Source organism: Ambystoma mexicanum, chromosome 5p (assembly GCF_040938575.1).
Source record: "Ambystoma mexicanum isolate Mex_15411 chromosome 5p, UKY_AmexF1_1, whole genome shotgun sequence".
NCBI lineage: Eukaryota > Metazoa > Chordata > Amphibia > Caudata > Ambystomatidae > Ambystoma > Ambystoma mexicanum.
In genome coordinates, this window is record NC_090930.1 from 1066331656 (window position 1) to 1066357022 (window position 25367).

A 25367-nucleotide genomic window follows, 5' to 3' on the forward strand; every position below is an offset into this window, starting at 1 on the left:
AGTGCTATTCAAATATATAAATCCTTGGAGAACTTTGTTAGGCAAAAAGTCTGCCTTGCACGTGCAAGCTGGATTTATAATTCGCCACGTATTCGCAGATCCTTAGCCAGAGATAGAAGCTCTTTTCATGTGGGCCTCCAGATAGCTTGGCCTTTAGAGTGCAATACTTTCAAGGGCTGACAGACGCAGAGCTTAAAAAACAAGAATGCAGATGCCTTGTGTGTTCTTATTGTGTTATGAGATATTTGAAACTAAGAAAACACAAGGCATCCAGGACTGTGGACTGTCTCCCATCCTTGTAGTAACCGGGAGCAACTCTGCTTAGCTTCAAAGCAAGGAAAGGGCCTGGCCCCCTCAGGCCATGTTGCTCTAAGTGCTTTTGCAACTTCTGCTAATTTATTAGGCAACATGGCCTGAGGGTGACAGCAGCTTCTGGATGGGAGTCCCGTATGCCTATCGAGTTGGCCATGGACCATGACTTTTCACGCCGACCTCACTGTGGCTGTAAAAATTTATAAATATTTTTGTTTACTTTTTTGCCATAACCTCGGATATGAACTACAAATAACCTTGGTTATTATACGAGCGGCTATCTGTAGTCCATACTAAACTAGACGTCCAGGTCTCCCATCTGTGCAGTAACTGGGGCCAACCTTGCTTATCTTCAAAGCGAGGACAGGGTCAGCCTCCTCAGGCCATGTTGCTCGAAGTAGTCAAGTGGTTTTGTAACGTGTGGTCATTTATTATGCAACCTGGCCTGAGGGGGCTAGCAACTTCTCGCTTTGAAGCTAAGTAGAAACGGTCATGCTTACTACATGGATGGGCGACCTGCATGTCTATTTACAGTGTATGGATTCCAGATAGCTGTGGCTATGTGTAGATTTGTAGCCGCTGAAAAAAAATGTGTTTCCCCCCAGGCCCTCACCAAGGACCCCCTCATCTGTGACAGCTCTACCCACCCTCCAGATGGCCTCCTCACTTCCCCTGCCCTCTCCCATTCCCCCCACAACACACAGTGTTTCTGTGACACAGTTTGCTTTGGGATGTCGGCTATTCGCGGCTATAGCTGAGGCAACAGAAAAGCTTTGTGTTGCAAAGCTTTGCCCCTAGACCCCCCTCCAAAACCCAAATTTCACTTGGTGTCCTCTTAACTTGCCCCGCCTCTAAACTGACAGCATTTGCATGTTTTTTTATACCTGTAAAGGGCTTTTTTCCTGCGTTTCATTTTCTGATATCCTCCTATATAGCTGCGACTATCTCTCACATCGAGAAAAAAAAGATGGCAGCTTTTTCATTTCTGAAACCCCTGATCCTGTAATGGACCATGGGAAATATAACTATTTTCTGGGGGATAAGGGTGCACCCATCAACAATTCGAAGCATTCAATCAAAGTACCATTAATTTATTAGACACCCAATAATCAATCAAAAATGTTCAGCTTCAAGGCACTCACATGAAAATAAAATAACTGAGGCAAAGAAAAATCAAACCACACTAATGAACAGAACGTAGTAATATCTAATCATGTATCCAGAGCAAAGGGGAGAGAGTCTGCCAATGTCACAAGCTAGCTATGTCCATATTGCTGTGCTATGACCTGCTTTAAAAACCATGCTAAGAGAAGGTTGTGTGGGGTAATGTCAGCCTATTCCCCCACCCATTTGACAGTCTGCATTTGAAAGGTGTTAATGTGACGCCAGCAAAATTGCTTCATATACCAATAAATAAGAGAGAGAGAGAGGAGAGAGAGGGAGAGAGAGAGAGAGAGAGAGAGAGAGAGAAAGAGCATGTGTGTGTGTGCGTGCATGCATTGCTGTATACTGGAATAGAAGGGGATGCTGCAGGTCAGGATTCTGGTACATCGACAGGACAGTGTGTGCAGTGGTGGACTGGCTTGTAGGGAACTCTGGAGATATCCTGGTAGGCCTCTGCACCCGGGACTTCTTTTCTTTGGTAACCAATTTTTATTTCAAAATGTTCTCACAGGAAAAGGGTTGGGCTTGCTGGAAAAATGTAATATGGGGTCACTTTGAAAATTACTTCCAGGGCTTCTTTTGGTTCCCAATCCGCCTGCGTGCGTGGTTGCCAATACTGTAACAGCAGGGGTTACTGTTGGTCAGAACCAGTGGAGCAACGTCACTGAACTAATTGGGCTCCAGCCCACGCCCTCGACCTCCCAAAATGTGAGTTGAGGGGTGGGGTTTCCACACTTTTCTTGTTAGGCATAGAAGGGAGGGAAGCCTTTCCTGAAACTTATGGCATTCAAGGCTTCCCTCCGCTCTGCTTAACAAAAAGCAAGTGTGCACATCAGCCCACTCCCCTCAGATGTGAACACATAGTGTTGTTATATGTTGGGTCGCATCAGTGGGGAGGAGGCCGCTGAAGTGCGCACTTGCTTTTTGTTAGACAGAGAGGGTGAGTGAAGCTTTTCCTGAAACTGGCGCCGTGCAACTTTCTGTGTTCGTGCAGATAAATGTATTAGCACAAACACGGCAAAACTTTAAAACTGTAAGTTTCAGGAAAGGCTTCCATCACCTCTTTTCCTAACAAAAATCAAATGCACACATCAGCCCCCTCCCCACAAGTGCAAGCCAACATACAATGTGTGTGCTCTTTCACATCCATGGGGAGGGGCTGATGTGCGCACTTGCTTTTTGTTAAACAGAGAAGTGAGGGAAGCATTGTTGCATGTTACCTCATTATGTATGTATGCAAGTAGTGTGCATATGTTTTATGTAATGTGTGAAGGAGTGCATAATGAACGGGGGACTGGGTGCGCGTGTGAATGAGTGAGTGTACAGTGAATGGAGGTGCGGGTGAATGGTATGTTTAAATAAGTGAGTGAATGCTGTGTAAATGTGTGTGTGTGTGTGTGTGCATGCTTATGTGCAATGTTGGGCAGAGGGTAGGAGTTGGTGGGTGGGAGAGGGAAGGAAGTGGCATAGTGTACTACTGTCTGGTCCCTTGGTGGTCGCTTTTGTTTAAAAGCTGATGCCTGATCGGATACCTGGACTTTAGATATAAAATATATGAAAGTAACAAAATCTGTATATTAGCTTTACATTCAATCACTTGGTTGTTCTCACTGGCATACGTGGGCCCTACGCCAGAAAACCCTTGCGATGCAATAGAGGGGGCAGAGCCTCCAAGCTTGCCCCACCCAGTTTCTGAAGTGGCCCTTCCCATTACCAGTTAGCATCCCCAACCTCTGAAATTTAGGTTTCGTTGCGCCCCCGGCCAGAACATTGGCAGGGCTATTTGTGTCTTTTCTTATGAAATAACGAAGTCAAGGCCTCATTGACACACACTTTCTGCCTCCTCCAGAAATGTGTGAAATGGGTGGGCCTTATTTTTCTGTGTGTCTGTGAGAAGCTCTTTTCATAACTTCTTTAAACACCATTTAGCCTGTATAAAGATGTAGGGTGCAGTAGCGCTCGACTCCTTCGATGCAGGCACGTTTACCACTACAGCTTTGTGCAGTTTATACTTACTATAGCCATTTGCTGTTTCACTGCCGCTACTTGTACCACAAATCTTTAAACGTTCTGTGTCATTTACCCCTCTGAGTAGGAGGCGACTGAAGCATACACATTAGAGTGGGCTTTATACTCTAGCCACTGTTAAAAGAGAAGTAAGAATGCTCTCAGAGGCGAATTGTCCTTTGAGAAATCAGGGGAGTCTGTGCTCAGCTGCGACTTATGAAAACCAGCTTGGCCTGAATTAGTCCCATGTCAGACTATGTGACTGACTCTTCCCACGTCCATGCTGTCATGAGCTCTTCCAACGTCCACACTGAGGAGTCTGCCATTTTAGGTTGCCCTCTACAGGGGGTATAGATGACAACACGTGCATTTATCTGCATGCATCTTCAATCGCCTATAGCAGAAGACTCCCTGGAAGAAGTCTGAAGGTAGTGAACATGTACTTCTCAGCAGGAACGTATACAATAATAATAAGAGGTATTGTTATGCAAGGCATTTTAAAAGATATTATGAATATTGTTCTTTTTGAGAATTGTAATGTACTTTTCTACTGGGAATCTATAGAGCTAATTTGGCTAGGCATAGGCAAAGATTTTGTAGACATGCACACATATGCAGAGAACCCTCACAGCTACAACAGGGACAATGAGGAAGATACAACTGTGAAAGCAAATCTATTAAGTCTGAGGTTACACCCATGTAATGGACGGTACAGAAACGTGTGTAATGTGATAGAGTAGGTTCCAAGTACCGTCTTCACTGATAGCGATTTTCTTGTGGGTTGCTTTATTTCATTGATTAGGTAGGAGTTTACAGGAGCAAGCCCCAAGTATGGACTTGCACAGCATCTTCTTAAGGTTTTTTAGTAGGAGTAGGATATCCCTACTGGTTCCCTGACCCTGACCCTGGCCATGCAGCTGTATCTGTTTAAATGCTTGAGAGCCACCAGTGGAGTGCTCTGTAGGTGTGCTATTGCTAGTTGGCCATTGTCCCACTTCCGATAACACAGTATTGGAGCACTCGACTGGCGGAATTGATAAAGAGTATGTGATGTTTCATTATGTCGTTTTGCTTTAAAGTCTAATGTTAAAGCACCTTGAAGCAGCTAGCCGGTAGCAGTCCCCTCAATAAACACATAAAAAAAACAAAGCAATAGAAAGTAGACCTGGAAATGTAATCTGGTAACCAGACCCTATAACACTGTTTTTACTTCTTAAGATCCGCATTCTGCCCTCCATTACCTTTACAAGGTAACTGAAGCCCAGGTGGAGAAGGATATACAAAGGCTGGATTATTCCGATTAACTCCCTTCAGTGCCCAGCCTCAGCCTACGAGGATTCCTTTCCTACCACTCCGATCATCTCCATAAAGGTACTCAAATGATTCAGGAACCCCTGAAGCACAGTCCGGGACTCTTTGCTCCCATTGCAGCTATGGATCAATGCCCCCATAATTTAAAATTGATCATATTTCCTTCCAGTGTTCCCTTCTATAGAACATGTTTGTTTGAGAGGTTAGTTGGGTAAGTAGAAGGTCTTTGTTCTCTGTGTTTTCTTGGGTATGGTTTAAGCACGCCCAGACTCATAGTGACACCCTGACACTGCAGAAGGCTGTCTGAATACTGCTGAGCCAGACAGAAGCCTTACACAAAAGCACACGCCATGGTAGTTCTTAGACTACTGTGATGTTTACGTGGCACAGTATAGAATCTTGGTTGTTAGCATAACAAAGGGGAGATGCACACACAAAAAAGTTTGTTTAGCTCATTTTTCAGGGAATTGCAAAAAATGCAAACTTGCATTTTTGACATAGAACCCCTCTCAGATATTGTTATCGAAAAGACATCTAGTTGTGGAAGCTTACCAGATTGCCATTTCTCTTGCCCGCAAGTCTGTCTCGTGGCACATTCACATTTGGTTCATTGGCTGGCTGACTATGGCGCCCTGCATTGCTGATCTTTGTGTTCAGGTGTATTGGCTTGTGACCTGAAAGCTCCCATCCCTGCTCCTCAGGTCTGTGAGGAGGCCTTAATGTGGCTGGCATAAAGTGATGCATAGCGCGTGGCCTAGCATCATGGTGACAGTCAAAGCATAGTAACACAACAAGAGAGAAAAGCGCCAGCAAGTCACTGCATACAGTAGAGCAGACCTATGGCCCTTCTCTACCTACCTACCATGTTTGGTCGCACATCCACCTCTGCCTGTAGAAGGATAAGTATTACTACACTTTAATAGGCTGCTTCCAAGTAAGGCACCAACCTGTTTCATCATAAACTAAATAAAGTCTAGCTCAACCTGATATGGAACAAACTCTTAATAATAACCATTTTGACATCAAGGTGCCAGGCCTTTTTAATCTGACCACTGGATTCTCTGACCCTATGTTAAACAGCATTCACCTTTATAAAGTATCCATGAGAGCGGAACTCCTAGTGCAGGCTTGACAATCACAGAATTAGAATTCTAGAGGTTGACCTGCGGTACAAATTATAGAGATGCCCATGCCAATTAGCCACCAAACTTCCACAATTGCCCAAGCCCCTCACGCATCGAAACATGACATTATGTACTAACACTTCTGAAAATGTGCCTTGGAAACGCAACTCAATTATCACAACACTTTGGGGCATATCTGCCTCCTCTCTTTTGCAGATCCATGATCCACCCAACTGGACAGAAACATCTCCATGCTATCACAAAACATTCTTCCTCCGCTACATCACTCAGTCCTTGTGTTTGCAGCATCCATTTCCAGCTGTCCTATTCCCTCGCTTATCTTCCCCTTGCTTAGTTTCTTCCCCTTGCTTAGTTTCTTCCCCTTGCTTAGTTTCTTTCTTCCCACAGACTAAGATATGGGTACTCCTTGCAGGGTCACCGTATGCTACTTCACAGACAAGCCTAGGAGCTCTGATACAGCTACAGTGGGGATTGGGTAGAGTATAAAAGTTATGAACATAACATGACATAACACTGATGGAGCACTCACCCTATCAACTTTGACGCTGGAAGAGAAGAAGGGCAACTGCACTGCCCAGGGGTTGTTTCAGTCATTACGACAACAGGAATCGCGGCCAAAATGTACAACGCGTGAGTTTGGATAGCATTTCACAACTTCGGACATACGTGAAAGAAGGAACTCATCTAAAATATTGTATATAGCCATTATAGTGGCTCATGTATTATATATATAGAATATAAATGAAAGCCAAGACACACCTAGCCAATCAGCGAGTTTGGATCGCAGGCTTGTGTCGTCAGCAAGCTCGAGCTGCGAGCTCCTGCCCCTCCATCTGGCCCCCACCTCCCCTTCCCTCTGGCCTGTACTCTCTTGCCTGACCCTTCACCACACCCCTCTTACCTGTTTCCTTGACGGCTCCCACATCCCATGAAGCAATGGAAATGGAAGAGGAGCTCTGCTTGGAGACCCACCTTCCATTTCCATGACAGCCATATCAGATAAGTATTGGTTCAAAAGAACGGGGTGCCGAAAGTCTGTGTGCTGTTCATTCAAACACATTGATGGCTATCTTTTATCTAGCATTGTAGGGCGTTTTGTATTGTACCAATGTAACAGTGTTATCTAGTTATGAAACCTCTCCAAAGTTTGGGGTTCTTAGTTCCAAGATGGAAGGGAGTTGATTGAAAGAGAATGTTGCAGAGAATCACTTGGAGATTCAAAGGAGAAGTGCGAGCAAGCAAGGAGGTGAAGCTGAATTTTCACTACTTTTCTATTATTATCTGAATAAATCTGTGCTGCGACACCACGAGAGTCTGGCCTACCTAATATCAGTGGCAATGAGCTGGTGAAGCCCCCAGGGCCCGCTGGCCAGATACCTGCAGTCCTGCGGTTCTGAAGGGAAGTCGTCGGCTCCCTACCCACAGATTGGACCGAAGGTGCAGCGGACATCCTGAGTGTTGTTCGGACCCGACAGAGGTGCTCAGCTGTCCGGCCGCAACCTTCTGGGTTAGCCAATGTGCCCGTAGGTGGCACCACATTTTGGGTTACCATGCATGCGAGCTGTGTGAAGGAGCTGGAAAAAAGGACCATAGGGGAAGACAGTTTGTTCCATGTGACAGGGAAAGCGGAGCAAAACAAAGTAATGCATAAGAAGAGCGCTGCCCCAAGGAAGAAGGGTGCTAAAAAGGGAATGGCTGAAGTATTTCTCTAAGAGTGGTGTTAGGGAATTAATGTAGAGAATGAAGTTGAGGATGGTATTGTATTGTAGTCGTCATTTATAACGCCATTTTTCCATTTGTATGGCCTCAATGCACTTTGTGTTTGGAAAGTCGTTGGGGACCAAAGTCCAGGTATGGGAAAAAGTTCTAAGAATAGACTTTAAGATGCATGTGTGCATACAGCCGAGATTAGGACTTAGGGGGGCTGGCTGGGCTCCAGCAGCAACCCAAGAGTTCAGGTACATGGGAAGGTGCTGTTGGTGGTCATGACAGTGTGCTAGTGAAGTAGAGTCGATGTGTCCAAATAGACCGTATTTGTCATACGTTGTCGCTGTATAGAAATGGTGGAAATGTTGAGGCAATTCTGGGATTTCAGTGCGAGAAGTTTTGTGAGCAGCTAGACTGAATTTGTTATAGCCATAGCTGCATTCTAGAGTGCGTGGATGGAGAGCTGCGCCTGACAGATATCCACAGAAGTGGTGCATTTATACATACCTTAAACTTAGACAGAGTTTATCTTCAATGTCGCTTTTCAAGATTTTTCTAGCACTATGCTCTGGCTACCCCTACGTTTCCCAAGGCAATAGGCTGGTTGTTCCAGAGCATCTTCTAGTAGGGGTAGAATGCTACCACGGAGAAGGACTAGGCTAATGGGATTCCTGGCCTCAAAGCATGATGATAGAGAGGAGGATGACAAACGTGTTGATGGGGTGAGTTGGTCAGTAAGTCATGTAGGCTCAATGACAAAAAGGGGGAGAATGAATGAGTTACTTACCTGAAACTCCGGTTCTCCAGCATTAGTATCTGTCATAGATTCACATGCTATGAATACTCCCCAGTCGTCAAGCTGGGAATCCTCGGTAACAGAGCAGTTTAAACCAAAACTGAAACATTTCAGTCACTTTTGTGCTCTATTACAGTCATTTTGGGTCATATTGTCAATAGGAACACCTCCCTTAACTAATCCCCTGTTGGCCATCCATCTTCAGATTTGGCAAGCGCACCTGAGTGGCAGTAAGAGCCAAAAAACGAGCTATGTGGGGCAGGTGGGAGGGTTGCCTGTAAATCTATGAAAGATACCAATGCTGCAGAACTGGAGATACAGGTAAGTAACTAATTCCTTTTCCAGCATTGGAGCTTTCATAGATTCGCATGCTGTGAATAGATTGCAAAACAGTATTACAACAATACACATGGGTGAAGGCAAGCTCCCAGCATAATTTACCACTGGAGAATTACTAACAACACTCAAAAAGGTTTTACAAATCCGAATGGCCCGCTCTAGACTCTTCTGTCGTATCTCTGTCAACACAGTAGAACCTGGTGAATGTATGCATTGATCTCCTGGTGGCTGCACGGCAGATCTCAGGCAGTTGGATTCCAGAGAGGAAAGCAGTGCTTGCCACCACTGCTCTGGTGGAGTGAGCCCAGATCCTGCCAGGAAGCAGCCTGCCGGCCTGCTGATTGCAGAATGAGATGCAGGCTACAATCCATCTTGAAATGGAAGACTTTGAGAGAGCCTTCCCAGGCACGGAAGGTCCAAATGAAACAAACAGTTTATCTTTTGTACAGAATGACTTAGTACTAGCCACATAGTACTTGAGGACAAGCACTACATCCAGCGTGTGCAAGGTTTGCTCCGCTAGAGACGTCGGTGGGCGAAAGAACCTGGACAAAACCACACGCAGATTGAGATGTAAAGAGGATGGCATCTTAGGGATGAAGGTCGGGTTAGAACGTAGAACACCCTTGTCCTTTCGAGGAAAACGCCTGGATATCACCCACTCAGCTGGCCAACGCTCTTTCCCAGGAAAGATGTTTATTGGAGGCTTGGTACATGGGCTCAAAAGGGGGCTTTGTGAGTCTTGCGAGTAGCACTTTTAGCTCACATGCTATGCTGAGCGACGGACAGGTGGAAAATATCTGAGCAGCCCATGCAAGAACTCCTTCACCAGCCAGTGAGACCACAGGGATGGCACCCCTACGGAGCAGATGTACCTGGAGATCGCTGTCAGGTGCACCTTAATGGAGGAATGTATCAAGCCAGACTGAGCCAGGGACAACAGATAAGGCAACACATCCTACGGCTGGATGGTCTGAGGTCGTAGTTGATGGTTCCTGCACCATACCTGAAAACATTTCCACTTGCTCTTGTAGCACTTCAAGGTGGAAGGAGCTCTTGCCCAGGCCAGGACCTCCTGTCAGTCTTGCGGTAGGGACAGCGCTCTGAATTCTAAGCACACAGGAGCTAGGCAATCAGATTGAAGGAGGCCGGGTAGTTTGTTCCTGGACAGTAGTGATTGGTGTGGGCGTAGCTTGATTGGCACTGCTGACGAGTGGCTGAGACAGTTTTGGTACTCCGACCTCCTTGCAGAAGCATGGGCCACTAATATCAGTTTGCACTGATACAGTTTGAAGGTATGTAGGACTCTAGGCACTGGAGGAATTGGGGGGAATGTATACAGAAACGTCCCTTCCCAGGGGCACGCAAAGGTGTCCCCTAAGCTCTCAGGATGGTGGAAACGACTGGCAAAGATCTTGCATTGACTGTTCTCGTAGGTGGTAAAAAGGTTGATCTGCCCCACGTCTGAAACAGTTGAAGCTGGTCGTTGTGCAGTTCCCACTTGTGACAAGAGCGCAACTCCCTGCTGAGGGAGTCCACCAGAGTGTTCTGAATCCCTGGTAGATGAAGGGGAATGAGAAACATGTTGTGCTCTAGAGCCCAATGCCACAGGGCTTGGGCCTCCTTGGAAAGCTGTGGGCACCTGGTTCATCCCTGCTTGCGGACATAACACAATGATGATGAACAATCCATACCACCTTCTCCCTAAGGTGGGGGAGGAAAGACTTTGGGTCCAAACAAATCACCTGTAGCTCCAGCAGGTTGACATGCTGGCCCTTTTCCTCCTCAACTAAAGGCCTCTGGTATGTTGGTCTTGACAGTGTGCACCCCAGTCATCCAGTGAAGCATCCGTTGTGATAGTGGTCTGATGGTCTAGCAAACTGAAGGGGGCATCCTGCACCAGATGTTCCCTCACTGACCACCAGCGAAGGCTATGCCTGAAAACCGGTGTCAGAGCAAAGCGGTCGTAGCAGGACCCTGAGGCTTGGATCCAGGGGTCATCCAGGAATTCCTGCACCAGCCTCACATGCAACCGGCAGTTGGTGATCAACGGGATGCGTGATGAAAACAACTCCAGCAGAGATTTGTAGTTGTGGATTGGCGTTACCTGGGTGACGCTGAGACAGTGCAACTTTTCAGAAGCACAGCCACCCTTTCGTGCAAGGGCCTGGCAGTGTAGGGCTGGGTGTCGAGTCGTGCTCCGAGATAGAGTGCCTGTTGTGATGGAAATAGGGACTACTTCAGGAAGATGATGGAGAAAACCAGCCGCTGTAGACACTGGATGGTGGCAGCAGTGTTGGTTTCTGCCAGTGGATAGGAGGGGGCTCTCACCAACCAGTTGTCTAGATATGGGTAGACATGAACTCCCCTCCGTCCACTGGTGCAAACCATTTGGTAGACACCTGCGTATCATACTGCAGGCCGAACAGAACGGCCTTGAACTGATAATGTACTCCTGCCACCACAAAGCGTAGGTAGCGCCAGATTGAGTGGCAAATAGGGTTGTGGAAGTGGGAGTCCTTGAGGTCGAGGGACGCCAAGAAGTCTTCTTGTAACTGGGACAACACCTGCTGCACTTTGACCATGCAGAACGTTTGCTCCTTTAGGAACTTGTGGAGCAAGCTTAAATCTAATATGGGCCTCCAACCCCCTGACTTGTTGTTTAGAGACTTCTTCCTTATCAGGAAGTAGCTGGAGTAGAGTCCTCTGCCCAGCTCTTCCTTTGGAACCTTCTCCACTGCTTATTTTAGCTGCATAGCTTGTACTTCCTGTAGCAAGAGGTGCCGAAACTTTTCTGGTTTGTGTGCAGGAGGAATGTCCAGTGGATAGTCCACAAACTCCAGCAAGTGGCCCTGCTGGAGCAGGGTTAGCACCCATTCGTCGGTTGTGATGTTTGCCCATTCTTCGACAAACCTTGAAAGTCCTGGTGCTGAAGCAGGAGGACCTGGCCCTGGGCTGGTCATGTCTGTTTGCTGGACTGGCCCCTAAACTGGGAAGAGCCAAGGTGCCGCTGTGATCTCCTGTAGGTCTGGGACTTTTTCCTGTACTGGTCCCCTGATGAGTATGAGGTCTTCTAAGAGGAGGAAGATTGGTACATGCAGTGATTATCCTGCAAAGTCCTGCCAAAATGCCCTTTTCCCAAACAAAAGGACTGGTGCCTTTGATGTAGAATGCCCAAGGAGCCAACAGTTTCCATGTCCGTTTTTATGGACTGTAAGGCTTCATTTACCTACTCCCAAAAAGGGCAGATCCGTCAAAGGGCATATCAACGACCCTGGACTGGACATCGGGTCTAAAATCTGTGGCCTTGATTATAAACCGCTCCATTTCCAAGCTGGTGAAACCCAGTATTGGTGATGTCCACAGAGACCGTCATAGCATGGTCTGTTGCCAATTCGCCCTCATGAAAGATGTCCATGGCCTCTTGTTTCTTGTCATCAGGCAGAAACTCTAGCAGGGGACCTATCTTGTACCACAGTTCACAATCGTAGTGTGCGAGTATGGCCATTGCATTTGCTGCCTTGATAGTTGTGGTTGCGGTGGTAATGATCTCTTTACCGAAGGCGCTGAGGTGCTTGCCTTCCTTGTCTGGAGGGACAGAGCAGGATGACGATGGGTTAGCTAACCTTTTTCTGCCAGCAGCAAGGAGAATGGAGTCTGGCGTGGGTTGGGTGCGGAGGCAGGTGACCGTGCTTTCTGGGGCACTTTAATTTTTGTCGAACCAGTCTTTCTTAGTCGGGGCAGTTGCGGGGTGCACCAAGGTGACCAGGCCATCCTCCCATATGTCTTCCAACAGAGGGATTGACATGACAGATTTCTTGCACTGTTCTCTGCATTGGTAGAGAACACTCTCCTTGCGCTGCTCCTCCGGTGCAAGGCCAAACATCTTGCCCGCCCTGGACATAAGCGTGTGGATGGCCCCTACCTTGTCAGGGAGTGGGTTCCTGAATTGCAATTGTAATTGTTTATTTATAATGTGCTTAATACCTGCTATGAAATTTACAAATTTGTCATTGTGAGAAGTATGAGTGGAAACCCCATCATCCAACTGGCCGGGATCAGTGTCTGTTCCAGTATTTGATAGTCTCTTCAGTACTGATAAGTGTTTGCCCCTTCTGTGAGGGCAAGGGGTGTCATCTACCTCCCTAGAGGGCCCAGAGAAATCTGCATGCTTTCGCCTAGGAGGCTCCAGAACTGGGACTGGTGCAGGCAGCCGTTGTTGCAAGGTTGCGACCAGAGTGGCTAATGTGGATAAAATGTCCACAGACATGTTTCCCTGTGGAGGCAGCAATGGAGCTGGCTACATCAAAGGCAAACCGTCCTGTGCCTGAGATTAATGCAGAGGAGGTAATGGTGGTAGTCTGATTAGGCTTGCCTCATCCCGCAGTGAGCTGGATTGCCTTCTGGGAGGTGATGTCCTGTGTGCTGGAGACGACGGCGGTGAAATGGTGGCCTCCTCATGTGCTTCTTCTACCTCTTCTGAATGGGAAGGACTTGGCTACTAGACATAAATACCTCCCGGTAGCAGGGTGTCGACGGCCTTGGGGTAGAATGACCTGGAGGAAGGCTTGGTCGTCGACGACGCACCTGTTGCCGATCTGGAAGACGAGTCATTTTTAGATGTTGAAGGCGAAGAGTGGCCACCAGATTTAGACATGGCCTTAGATAAAGGCGTCTCCTAGGGGCTGATGGAAAAGGCCTTGGCTCAACTTCCCTGACGACCCCCCATAGGTAATGACCCTTGGTGAAGACTGGTCCTTGTGCAAGGGTCTGGGTTCGTCGCCGGAAGTGTCTTTATGCCTCTTCTTGCTGGTGGCCTGGACTTCGTGCGTCTTGACCTCTTAGTAGAGGTAGTTTGCTGGGGTGTCCTGCCCTGCTGCAATGAAGCAGGACTCCGTACCAAAGCAGTGTCAGAGGCCCCACCGGCATCTTCAGGCCACATGACAAGAGACGCCGATGTCGATCCCTCAGCGTCTTGTTGAAGAACGACTGGCAGATTTCACAGTCTTGGATGGCATGGGCCTCATTCCGAGGTTGGTGGTAAGGGGTTAACGGCGCTGGTAGGGGTGCTGGTGCCGTTAACCCCTTACCTCCACATTACGAGGTCCTTTAGCGGGTCCCGCTAAGGGCAGCTGGTTTCACCAGGCGCCCTTAGTGGGAGCCACTAAAGGACCAGGGAGCTCCCTCCCCATTCCCATTGAGCCCTATGGGGGCTCGAATGGGAATGGGGATGGGTTCCCTGAATGGGGACCTCCAAGGTTGGAATGTCCCGGTATTTCCCCATTCAAGGAACCCGGACCCTGTATGCGGTATGGGGGTAGCCATGGCGCTAATAGCACCATGGCTACCTCCATACTCGTAATGACCCCCATAGTGATGGTGAAGGCAGTAGAGGCAGTCATTGTGATGATCCTCTACGTAGACATTCTTCAGTTCACATCGGGCTCAGGCCTTGAACAGGCTCTTCCTCATGGTTTCAGCCATGAGGTAGGCCGAACTGCTCAGACAAAGCTTTGTCGAAGATTACCGGTGGCAGGAATGGTCTAAGGAGCTAGCACTGTCAACATCAATGCCGGTCGTCGAGTAGATGTCGAAAAATATACATTTTTCGAGGAAATTATGTTAAAAACCAAATTTAATTGTAAAAATGTTGAAGAGATGATTTTTGAGGACTCCTTACACTAACGTGCGGTAAACAATCTGAAGATGGCCTGACAGGGGAGGAGTTAAGGGATCTGTTCCTATTGGCTGTGGGCAGTATGACCCAAAATTACTGTAAGGATGGCTTTGGGTGCTGGCATTGGGTGGGAGCATCTGAGAAGGATGAGGCCTCCGCAGACAGGTTGGCCCCACGTGCCACCACGGGACTAATTCCTTTTGAAATATTGAGGAGGAAAACTCACACCTCAGTCTGCCCACCGTAGTTATGGAGGTCTGGATATGTTTAGTTGGATCGACCGAGATTTAAAGAAGTTGTCACGGGCAAGGCTCAAGGCATGAAGTAGAGGTATGATGAGCTGAAGAGGGTGAAGAGGTTTGAAGTGTCAGATGGAGAGAGTGTTCATGTGAGGAAGCCAGGGATGGGGAAGAAGGGACTGAATAGGTATTGGGGCCCACAACAAGTCAAGAAAGTATTTGATGACCGGTCAGGAAGGCGTTGTGGTGGATGTTGGAAGGGGGAGGTGTGTTATATAGCATGTTGGTGCATTTATTATTGTACCAACTTAAGTGTTATTTATTTATGAAACATCTCCAATGTTTGGGAGTGTGCGTGTAGACATGCATATAGTTAAATGGGGTTCTTAGTTCCAAGATGGAAGCGAGTTGAAAGGAAATGTTGCAGAGAATCACTTGGATAAAGGAGAAGGGCGAGAGAGCAAGGCAGCGATGCTGGGGTCTTGGATACCCACTACTTGTTTACAATTATCCGAATAATTCTGTGCTGCGACACCAAGAGAGTGTGACTTTCCTCATATCGCTATCAGCACCCCAGATTAATAGCCCAGGCTGCTAACCGCAATAACACTCTTGCCAGGGGGCCAGATGAGTGGTAACGGGGCCAGAGCCTATTGCTATGGCCCTCGCTTCGCTTGGGTCTATAACTTGGGCTATTACCACCGAATCTGGGCTGCCGGCTCAGGTGTTATTGCCATATTATTATTACAGGTTTAGACCTTTAATAAGAATGACATCACTAGTCTTATTACAGTTTGAGTTGTGACATCACCATAGCTGCTGCTAGAGCCAGCACACTGCATGAAAGGCATCTCTCAGTGGAATCTCGACTGCTACTAAAACACATAGCTAAAGACATGACAAGCGTTTCAGATTCTTTTCTTTTTTTGTCAAGTCCTTAGTTGAAAAATATGGAAACATATGTGGCAGTATATGTATTTATTGTTCTGCTGGGATTTACTATACAGTGCATGAATCTATTTGCACTTATTCTAAAATACAGAGCTGATTTTTTAATTAATTTTTTATTAAACATCTTCCAAAATGTTCTTAATAACAAAATACAAGGTGTACTGTGGTGTGTTTTTTCAGCTCATCAGATTCTACATGCATTCAGCATACCAACATCTGGAATATTTCTTGCCTCCAACCGACGAAGAGGCCAAGTATTAGAGGAGACAATGGCGTCACCGTGTATTATAAGGAATAAAATACCCCCTGCTGTACATTATAAGATACTGCAGGTCCCTTCAGAGTTAAGTGCTGTATAAAGGATCTCAGCCATCAGCCTCGAGACTCTATTTGGTCATGGAATTTCTTGGTGACCTGAAATCTCCTTACAATGTACAGTAGGAGATACTTTATCCCATACATAACACCAAAGTGTAACTACACTGATGTGATTTGCCATATCACCAGGATATATCAGGTTAGGATCCCTTATTCCATTATACACAGTGCCGTATCCTCGAAATCTAAAGCACCCTTGGGAGATATACAATGGTGGAAGTATGTGTTAACTACAAACAACCCAGATGGAACCACGGAAATCCTTTCTATCTTATGAGCCCGTTCTGACATAGCAACTAGACTGCAACAGAAAAATAGAAAAATAGACGAAGATAGCTTCATAAAGTACCAACATTATCTTATTGTTTAAAGCAGAGACCTACCTCGAGAGCAGCAGAGCGCTGTACAGGATGTGGGGTAGCCAAGGTTTGGGATGACTTCTTCTAACACTAGTGCAGTACTTATATGGGTAGTCTCGTTTTGACATGTTTAATAGGTTCCTTGACGTTAGAAAAATGTTGCAGTGTTTTAAAGAGCTGTTTTTTGGAAGGGGTAGTTTTCCGTGAGTTAATGCACCCAACCTCATAATTATAGAGAGCAGAATGGAAGCCAAGGAGTCTAGGAACTTGGGCTGGTAATGGCTGCTATGAACCCACGTTCCTTTCCTCCCTTTGGTGGCACTGCACTGAGTTGCCACTTTTTAGCCATCCCCTTTGTCCTGCTTTCGCCCTTCTACCCCCCATCCTTTTCCACCTTCTCGCTCTCCCATCACCCCCATCATCCCTCCCTCCTCAGAACCATACTCACCTGTAAGTGGTCCTCTCCAGTTGAGTCTCCACCGTGCTTTAGACCAGTAGACCTAGTAAGCGGAATACCATCCTGCAACTATTCCCTCCCTGTCAACCTATTTTGTTTAGCTTTTTAATTTTTTTTTTACAGAAGATCAGGCTTGCACAATATGTGCAAATTGATCACCAAAAAAACAAAACAACGGAATTAGCAAAAAGGTGCTAATTTCTTTAACTCTGTCTTTGGCAGTCAGGCTTAGTCGTTATTGGCCCTGATGGCCCAGGTTGGAAGACCGATAAAGCACAAGCCCGCCTGCTAAAGCCCGAATTAACGCTATAATTATTCACTCAGCAAGCAGCAGCAGGATTCCATTGTAGTCATGCAATGGCAGATGTCAATAACGGCTGTTGTAAGTCGTTTTTTTTTCAACATTCTGAAGTTTCGCATTTGTCTTTCTGTCTTTCTTTGTTTAAAATTGAATATTTTACCCTTATTCAGTGGAATGTTCTAATAGCAATAATGTCCCCCTCCTTGGGTCACTAACAGCGGAAACATCCCTTTGCCCTTATTAACTTTGGCCCAAGGCCATTACCACTTAGTAATGCCCTCGGAATGCAGTATTATTTCTTAAATCAGGCCAGTTGTTATGTCACAACTAGAGAATATTAAATGTGACTGGCAGGTTATGATGTTATGACTAAAGATTAGAACATAATCAGCCAGGTGTTAATTGTTATGCCACCATTAAAGGATTTTATATGGGCAAAGGTACCGCCTAGCATGTATTATTAGGATAGTGCAACTCACAGAGGAATTTCTTGACCAAGAAGACTAACAAGAAAACTTCCTTTCATAAGGCCACAGAACATCTAGGTGACTTGCAATATCCTTTTTACATGTGACAGGTGGTCTTTTTTTCTAACACTTTACGGCCATACCTTTATTCCCTTAAGTACTTTGTCTCAAACTGAAGATGATACTCTCCAATTGTGCAGCCATAGAATACACATAGAATCTGCTGAGATTGGCAAAAGAACAGCAACACAGTGTGTAATGTGTTGCAAACAAATATAAGCAGATCTCATTAATCTGTTCAAAAGGCATGTTCAATGTAAGTGGTAACACACAGACAGTTGGCAAATCTCCTGCACTAAACTCCAGCAGTGCACTAAACAGGCATACTGCCACAAAAGTCCTAGCAGCTGCTGGCTGTGAATTGGCACAGACACTGTAGAGGCAACGAATCTTTAAAAAGCTAAGCTTGCATTCATGTGTACACTCTATTAGAGCATGCATTCCTCTATTTAGGCAAGAGGAATGTCTGGGATGTGGGCTCTATACACACTGGAAGTCTGCATTCTAGGCATAACATGTGTTCTTCTCACAACGTGCAGCTCACTGGCCAATCAGCAAGCTGGGAATGCAGGTTCTAAACACCTGCAAAGGCTGAATGCAATGCTTCCCTGTGTGATGCGTACACAATGGGCACTGGTCAAGGAGCCATGGACAAGTTGTGTCACAGGAATCCCCTGGCCTTCTATCCCCTGCACAGTCTCTAGCGTTAGAGCCCTTACCAGCCTGATCCAATGTGTGCTAAGTGACCTTCGCCCTCATTAGAGGACCTCCCTTTTGGCTTGGGACCGCTAACTTGGGCAGCAGTCACATACTGTGGTGCAGGTTCTAACACTTCAGTGACAGCTCAACTACTGCTGTGTGCTTGCACAGGCAGTAGCAATGCGGCATCACTAGCCAACTTACCGGTTTTTATACAGCTATTGCAGGCTTCGATGTGTTGTGTTATATCTGCAATAAAGGACCCCTTACCATACGCAATATATGAGATAAAGTACCACATGCCGCATGTTATAAGGATATTTCAAGTCACCAAGGAGTTCCATGACCAAATAGAGGTACGTGGCTTAGTTCCTTTATATGGTCGCAGACCTCCCAGGCAATTTGTACTATCTTTCTACGTAGCAAAGGCGGTATTTTATTCCTTATAACACATGGCTACACAGCATCACCCCCTTGAATACCAGGTCTCCTGCTTAATGTAATGCAAGAGATCTTCCAGTTGTTCATACATTTAGACAATGTAGAATATGTTTGGATTATAAAAGGCATCTTGTAATGTGCTGCAGAAGAACAGATTAAGGAGTTTTTTAAAAAAACAAATGCATCTAAAGACTATTGGTTTCTAATAAATTATATCATGCAGATAAATCCCTATTAAGAAGTGATTGTTAAGTGTCACAGATAGCTAGTCACAGCTTACATTAAGTGCTGCAGACACTGCTGGAGTTCTACTCTGTACTGGCTCAAGCTGCAGGCATTATGACATCACAACCAAAGCGCAATAATTGATTAAAGTTACAGTAATGATGTCATTTTCATATTACAGGTCAGAAGCAATATCAAAAAAGTCTATAATAAGAACATTTAAAGGCTTTTATATAGATATTGCAAGCTGTCATGTATTATAAGGATATTGCATGTCATTTTATTTATTTGTGTAGCGCTTAGCCAAATGGGCATCAAAGCGCTTTCACATATAATACCAATTGTAACCAAATATTAGTAGAAAGGTTATTCATTAGTGTTAGGCAAGAATTGATGTAGTAACCCTATGTGAGACTATACAGCACTTGTCTACTTGGTATTAGGTACATCCCCCTTTTGGTATAGGGCTGTACTACACAAGTTGGTAGTGTGACTGAGCAGCCAGGCCTATCTAAAGAGGAGTAAATGTGAGCTGTAGAGCTGTAGCAATGAAATTCGCAAATACAAGTAGCCAAGTAACACTTATACTCAAGGTTTCAGTTATCTATTTATTTAACAACAGTTTTTTAATAAGCGTTCTTTGAAAGGGGCAAGATAGGTAACAATCAAATATACTCTCCAGAATCAGCATAAGTTTAGTGAATACTCTTTAGAGTTGCTTTTTTACACACTTCCTACACCCCTAGGTGACTTCATTCACAAGGGCAGTAATGGCATTTATATATCACTAGTACACTTTGCAGATTCTGAGGTTGCAGAAAGGAAACATTAAAGGAAGGAAACAGGTTAACAGGTTCTCAGGGCATGTGAGTATGCTTAGATCTTCCAATGAAGTCTAGACAAAACCTTTCCCAGCAATAACAGTCTAATAACAGTCTAAAACAAGTTATCACCTCTGAGGGACAGAAAATATCAATGTTAATGGACTAGAAGAGTCTGCAGGGAGCCAGGACAGCCAAAGTCAATTGGAGCACAGTCTATGGAGCTAAGGCACTTTGTAGTTAATAAAAGTCTTGCCCAAAGTTAGAGAGTTTTGTAGAAATCACTTGTAGGGTCACAAGCTACTACACTTGTGTAAAGCAGAGTTGAAATCACCTCGAACAAAAGGAGCCACTGCAAGTCTCAGCAAAGAACAGGAAAGCTAAAGACACTGAGGTAAGCACACCAAGTCTGAACAGTACCTCTGGTTTTAAGAAGAGTGGTCCAGCTGGATTCTGTCCTGTTGCAGCGATGCAGATCCTGGGTTCCTGAGCCTCAGTCATGGGGACAAGAGGGAGGACGTCTGGAGGACTCCTGCGGCAGCAATTTGGAGGTCGTCGGCAGCTACGGCTCTTTTCGGATCAGCAGCACTTCGCGGTTTCAGCGTGCAGTAAACAGCATCACTGTGGATCTTGGATACCGGTTGGGCTTCCTTCACTCCTTGAGTCCTGCACTCTGGTGAGGGGACTCGAGCTCTGGTTGTCCTGCTTCTGGAGGGTCCTTAGGAGACTCCTGGAGCTTCTGGCCGGATTGTAGATGTTGCACTTGACTATGGATTTCTCGACCCCTGGCACTTGGTTCCCTACAGCAGCAAAGAAGTACAGCCAGTCGGGGAAGATGATTCAGAGGAGTTTGCCTCGGGGTTAGTTGGTCCCACTAACCCAAAGTAAGAAATTGTCCCTTCCGGAGCTTCTCTTGTCGATCAGAAAAAGGAGTTTCAGCACAGCAGCAGGGCTTCACTGGGCAATTCAAAGGTCCAGGAGAATGCTGCAAGCTTCGTTCATGGTTTCTTCGTCGGGTATAATTCCCAGAGGTCGACTGTGACGCTAAACCCAAAAGCCTCGCCTTTTAAGCAGGTTTCTCCCATTCATGCACAGTCTAGACTGTCAATCACAAAGAAGGGTGGCTGTCCTAAAAGGACAGCCAGCCAATCAGGACTGGTTGCATTCAGGTACTCCTAGAGACAAAGGACAGGTGAGTTTCAGGAACCTCCCTCACTTATTGCCCTTCCAGACACACTGGAGTCTGAGGCGGGTTTCAGGACTGAAGCTCGCCAAAGGCAAAATGAACAAAGGCTCAAACTTGGCTTGGCGCGCAGAGTAAAACCCAAGAAAGACCTCACAAACAGAAAATGGCAAAAAAAGAAAACCGTGTCCATTTTGACAAAATGGTCACCCATGGGTGCTTTTCTGCAGCTAAGTGTTCAGCCTGCGGTAGAAAAGCACAATGATAAAAACATTAAACCACTGCTACCAGCCATTTAAAGTTTTGAGGGTAACATAAACATATTTACATTAGAATGTAGGATAAGGGGCTTCTAGGTAACCCACCCAGCACTCCACATAAGATGGTGTGTGCTGGGTCTACAAAGAGAAAAGGTATGTAAAGTCAATTTCACTTTACTATTCTTGGGAACTGTAGTTCACACACGAAAAGGTATTTAAACCTTCTAAGAAATCTAAAGTATTTCTCAGTGACTCTGTGTTGAAGGTGCTGTGTGTCACCATACAAAACGTAGATGCCTATGGAGTTTGTCAGACTCCAAAAACAGAAGAAACATATAATCCAAATCAGGTCAAAACACTCGAGAGAGTGAGAAAAAGGTCCCAATCACTCAGGAGTTAAAATTAAAAGTCCTAAATTCAGCAAAAGAGCTGGGGGTCTCTAAGGTGGGAGGATTTTAGCACTTAAATGAAAATTCTCCCTAACAATTATGATATATCACAGTACTTTCACCATCTTTAACATGTGGCTTTGTGCTTGCTCTGATACACAATATATTCCAGTTGTTCATATATAATCAATGTAGAAAATGTTTGGCTTAAAAAAAAACTTGCAGCTTGAAATGCGTTGCAAACATGTTTTCAGGCAGTTTAATCAAATGGATTTAAATGCATGTGTGGTTTAAAATAAGTGATAACATATATAGTGAAAACATTTGAAGGTGCAAGTTACTAGCCAGGCATAAAAACTCACCGGATCCTGGGTTCAATACAAACTTACTTACTTCTTACTTGCGGCGCAATAGGCCAAAGCAGTCAGGGATGCCTGTACATTCTAATGTGAACAACTTACTCACTAGTCAGTGGGTAGTGGAGAGTGCACATTTGATAGAGATAGATTCATGCGCTCATGTGCAAAACTCTGGCAGTGGCCCAAAATAAACAGACTACCTTGAAAGGCTCCTTACCTATTGGTGGTTGTAAGGTGTTAGGTAACATTATTGTGTATGGAGAACATGTGAAAAGGTGGTCACCGCGTTTCTGTGCAGGCTCTAGCCGTAAGTACTGCTGTGGCCCATCCAACTGTCATAAATTATTACAGTCATCATTAGGTTCTTAGGACCGGTCCATAGAGATGTCAGATCTGGGCTGCGATAAGACAATAAGACACTAACTTAATCTCTCAATCTCCAACACTCTTGATATTCTTGCCCCTGTCATGAGGGTTTGACTAAAGCCTTCCAAAAAGTGCAACTCATGTTAAGACTCCGACCTGGATTCCCGTAAACGCGAGTGCAGTGCAGCTGGGCGGAAATGGAATTTGTCTGGTGCACCAACTGACAAACTGGCCTGCAGCCTCCTTCAAAGGCAATATTTACTCTGGACCTGCTCCAAGAAAAGAGTCTTTATTCAAGCCCACATCCCTGCGGCATCAAACAACACGGCCAAACTTTTCAAAGTCTGCAAGGAACTGGCCAATCCTGCAGCAGCCTCCTCCTCTGTCACTCCCACCGAGGACCTCTTCTCGGCCCTGGCAGCACACCTCACCACAACACCCCAAGACATCTTCTCCTCCCTCCCCCCCACACCAGAGCACATACCAGCACCTGTGCCTCCCTTCGCCCCACCTCCACTACCACTCTCCTCTCTCTCTCTCCCCCATCACACCTGATGAGGTCGCCAGACAAGTCCGGTCTATGAAGGCCTCATCCAAGCAAGTTGACCCTTGCACGTCCAAAACCATCAAGGGCAACATTGACTCCCTCGCACCAGCCTTGGCCGACCTTTGCAACCTCTCCTTTTCCACTGGAGTCTTCCCAACTGCTCTCAAGCACTCCCTTGTGCACCCTCTTCTCAAGAAACCCTCTGCTGACCCCTCCATTCCATCAAACTACTGCCCGATCTCTATCACTCCTTTCCTCTGCAAACTCCTTGAGAAGCTGGCTATCTCTAAACCTCCACACAGAATCAATCAGTTGTTTCGGTCTGGCTTTGGAGCTTCCAGAGGCATGGAGACTGCTCTTCTGAACACCCGTGAAGACCTGCTCTCAGATCTGGACACTAATACTCCATCTGTCCTCATTCTCCTTGATCTCTCCTCCGCCTTTGACACGGTTAACCACAATATCCTGATCTCACGGCTTTGTGACACCTTGGGAATCACTGGTCAGGCTATGGCTTGGTTAACCTCTTTTCTCTCCGACTGCCCATCCCAGGTCAAACTGGGTGCCTTTCTGTCAACTATCACCCTCTCAACCTGCAGCGTTCCCCAGGGTTCTAACCTATCCCCCTGGTTCTTCAACATCTACATGGCTACCCTTGCATGTGTGATCGCCACTTTCACCTCTAATTTCCAGTGTTATGTGGATGACACGCAACTATTCTTCAGGCTACCCTCAGCCGCCTCCTCCTCCTCACTCATACTTGTGCACCATTCAGTCATGGTGTGCTGCAAATGACCTTTGTCTCAATGCCAATAAAACTGAGATTGTTCGCATTGGGACACCTGCTCCCGCCTTCCCCCTCTCACTCTTGCCGTCCTCCCCTGGCCCCCACCTACTCCCTCCTGTGAGGCCAACAACCATGGGGTCATCTTCAACTCCACTCTCTCCTTCTACTCTCACAATTCTGACATCTCAAAAAAGTGCATCAACTACACCTTCACATAGGCACTCTACCTTTTGTCACCTTCGCCCAGCGGCTCACTGTCTCCAGAGCCCTGGTTCTCTCCATGCTGGACTACAGCAACAGCCAGAGGACCTCAACCTCCCTGCTTCGGCCCTGCACCCTCTGCCACTCATCCAGAAAAGAACCGCAAGACTTATTCTTGGCCTCAAGCCCAGGCACCACATCTCTCTGGCACTGAAATCCCTTCACTGGCTCCCCGTGGCAGCAAGGATCAAATTCATGACCCTCTGCAGTGTCTGCAAGGCCATCTGGAGCCTGGGACCTACCTACCTTCACTGCTGCCTTCCTAAATACTGTCCCTCTCGAGCCCTTCGCTCATCTACTTCCAACCTTCTGCGAGTGAGTATGTTCTCCAAACAGAGATTTGGAGAGAGATCCCTTTCCTCAGCAGGAGCCTCCCTCTGGAACAGCCTGCCTGCCACCCTCTGTCTTGAGCCTGATATTCTTAAGTTCTGGAAACTCCTAAAGACCTTCCTCTTCTCCCCCTCCTTCTCTCTCACCCCACCCTGCTAACCTAGCTCTCTGCCCTTCCTTCTCTCCCTCCTTTCCGCACAGTTTACTGGCTGGCCGGTTGGTGTATCTCAGAGTCTCACAGGTCCGAGGCATTCACTGCCAGTCCCTCTGCACTTGCCTTAGGGCCCCCTACCCCACTGCACTTGTAATAAAACCTAGAGAGCTTTTCTCTCAGCACTTCACCAGTCTCTACCGACTGGGTGCACTTGGTCCCCTGCCCCTCCCATGCCCTTCCCGCACTTGCACATTCTGCAGACAGCCCGGCCTGAAGATAGTGCTGTCTGTTCTCCCTTGTTTTCACCCTTTAATGTGCACTTGAAAAAAACACAGAATCGCAGTCAGGCCTATTTGCTGTATCTCAACTGTTAAATGTATCATATTCACTTAATCTGCCTGCGCAGACCATTATCGTCTCAGAAATTCAAGGGTTCGGAGTGACTGTTTTTCTCCCAGTGTTTCCACCTTCCTTGAGCACTTTGAAACACTTGCCTGTGTATAGGCGCTATATAAATAAACATTACCATACCATACCAATTCTGTGTGCGTTTATATACAGATAATGCAGGCCTACGAGTACTAAGAGGCTACTCTGGCTTTGATGGCGCTTTCTTGGCCATCACCTCCTAGAACGAAGGCTGTCCGTTTTATTTTTGTCACCAGGACCAAAATATGGAATCATAGGCTTATTAAATCTATATTTCTCTGCACCCACAGGTATCTGTTCTCTGGCTGTTCCTCCCTCGTGCTCAGGCAGTCTGCACCACTGCTCCGGGCACTGCTGTGCTCTTATCGGCGAGCGCAACTCGGCAGCGTCAGCCATGCATGCACAGAAGCATTGAACCAGGATATAGCCCACCGGGTGCATGCTTC

General features: G+C 46.4%; 1 protein-coding gene across 2 annotated transcripts in view; it reads right to left on the reverse strand.

The window, feature by feature from the left end:
- ATXN1 (ataxin 1) overlaps nt 1-25367 on the reverse strand; it is a 1517977-nt gene that overhangs the window by 427744 nt on the left and 1064866 nt on the right. The gene's annotated exons all lie outside the window — the stretch shown is intronic.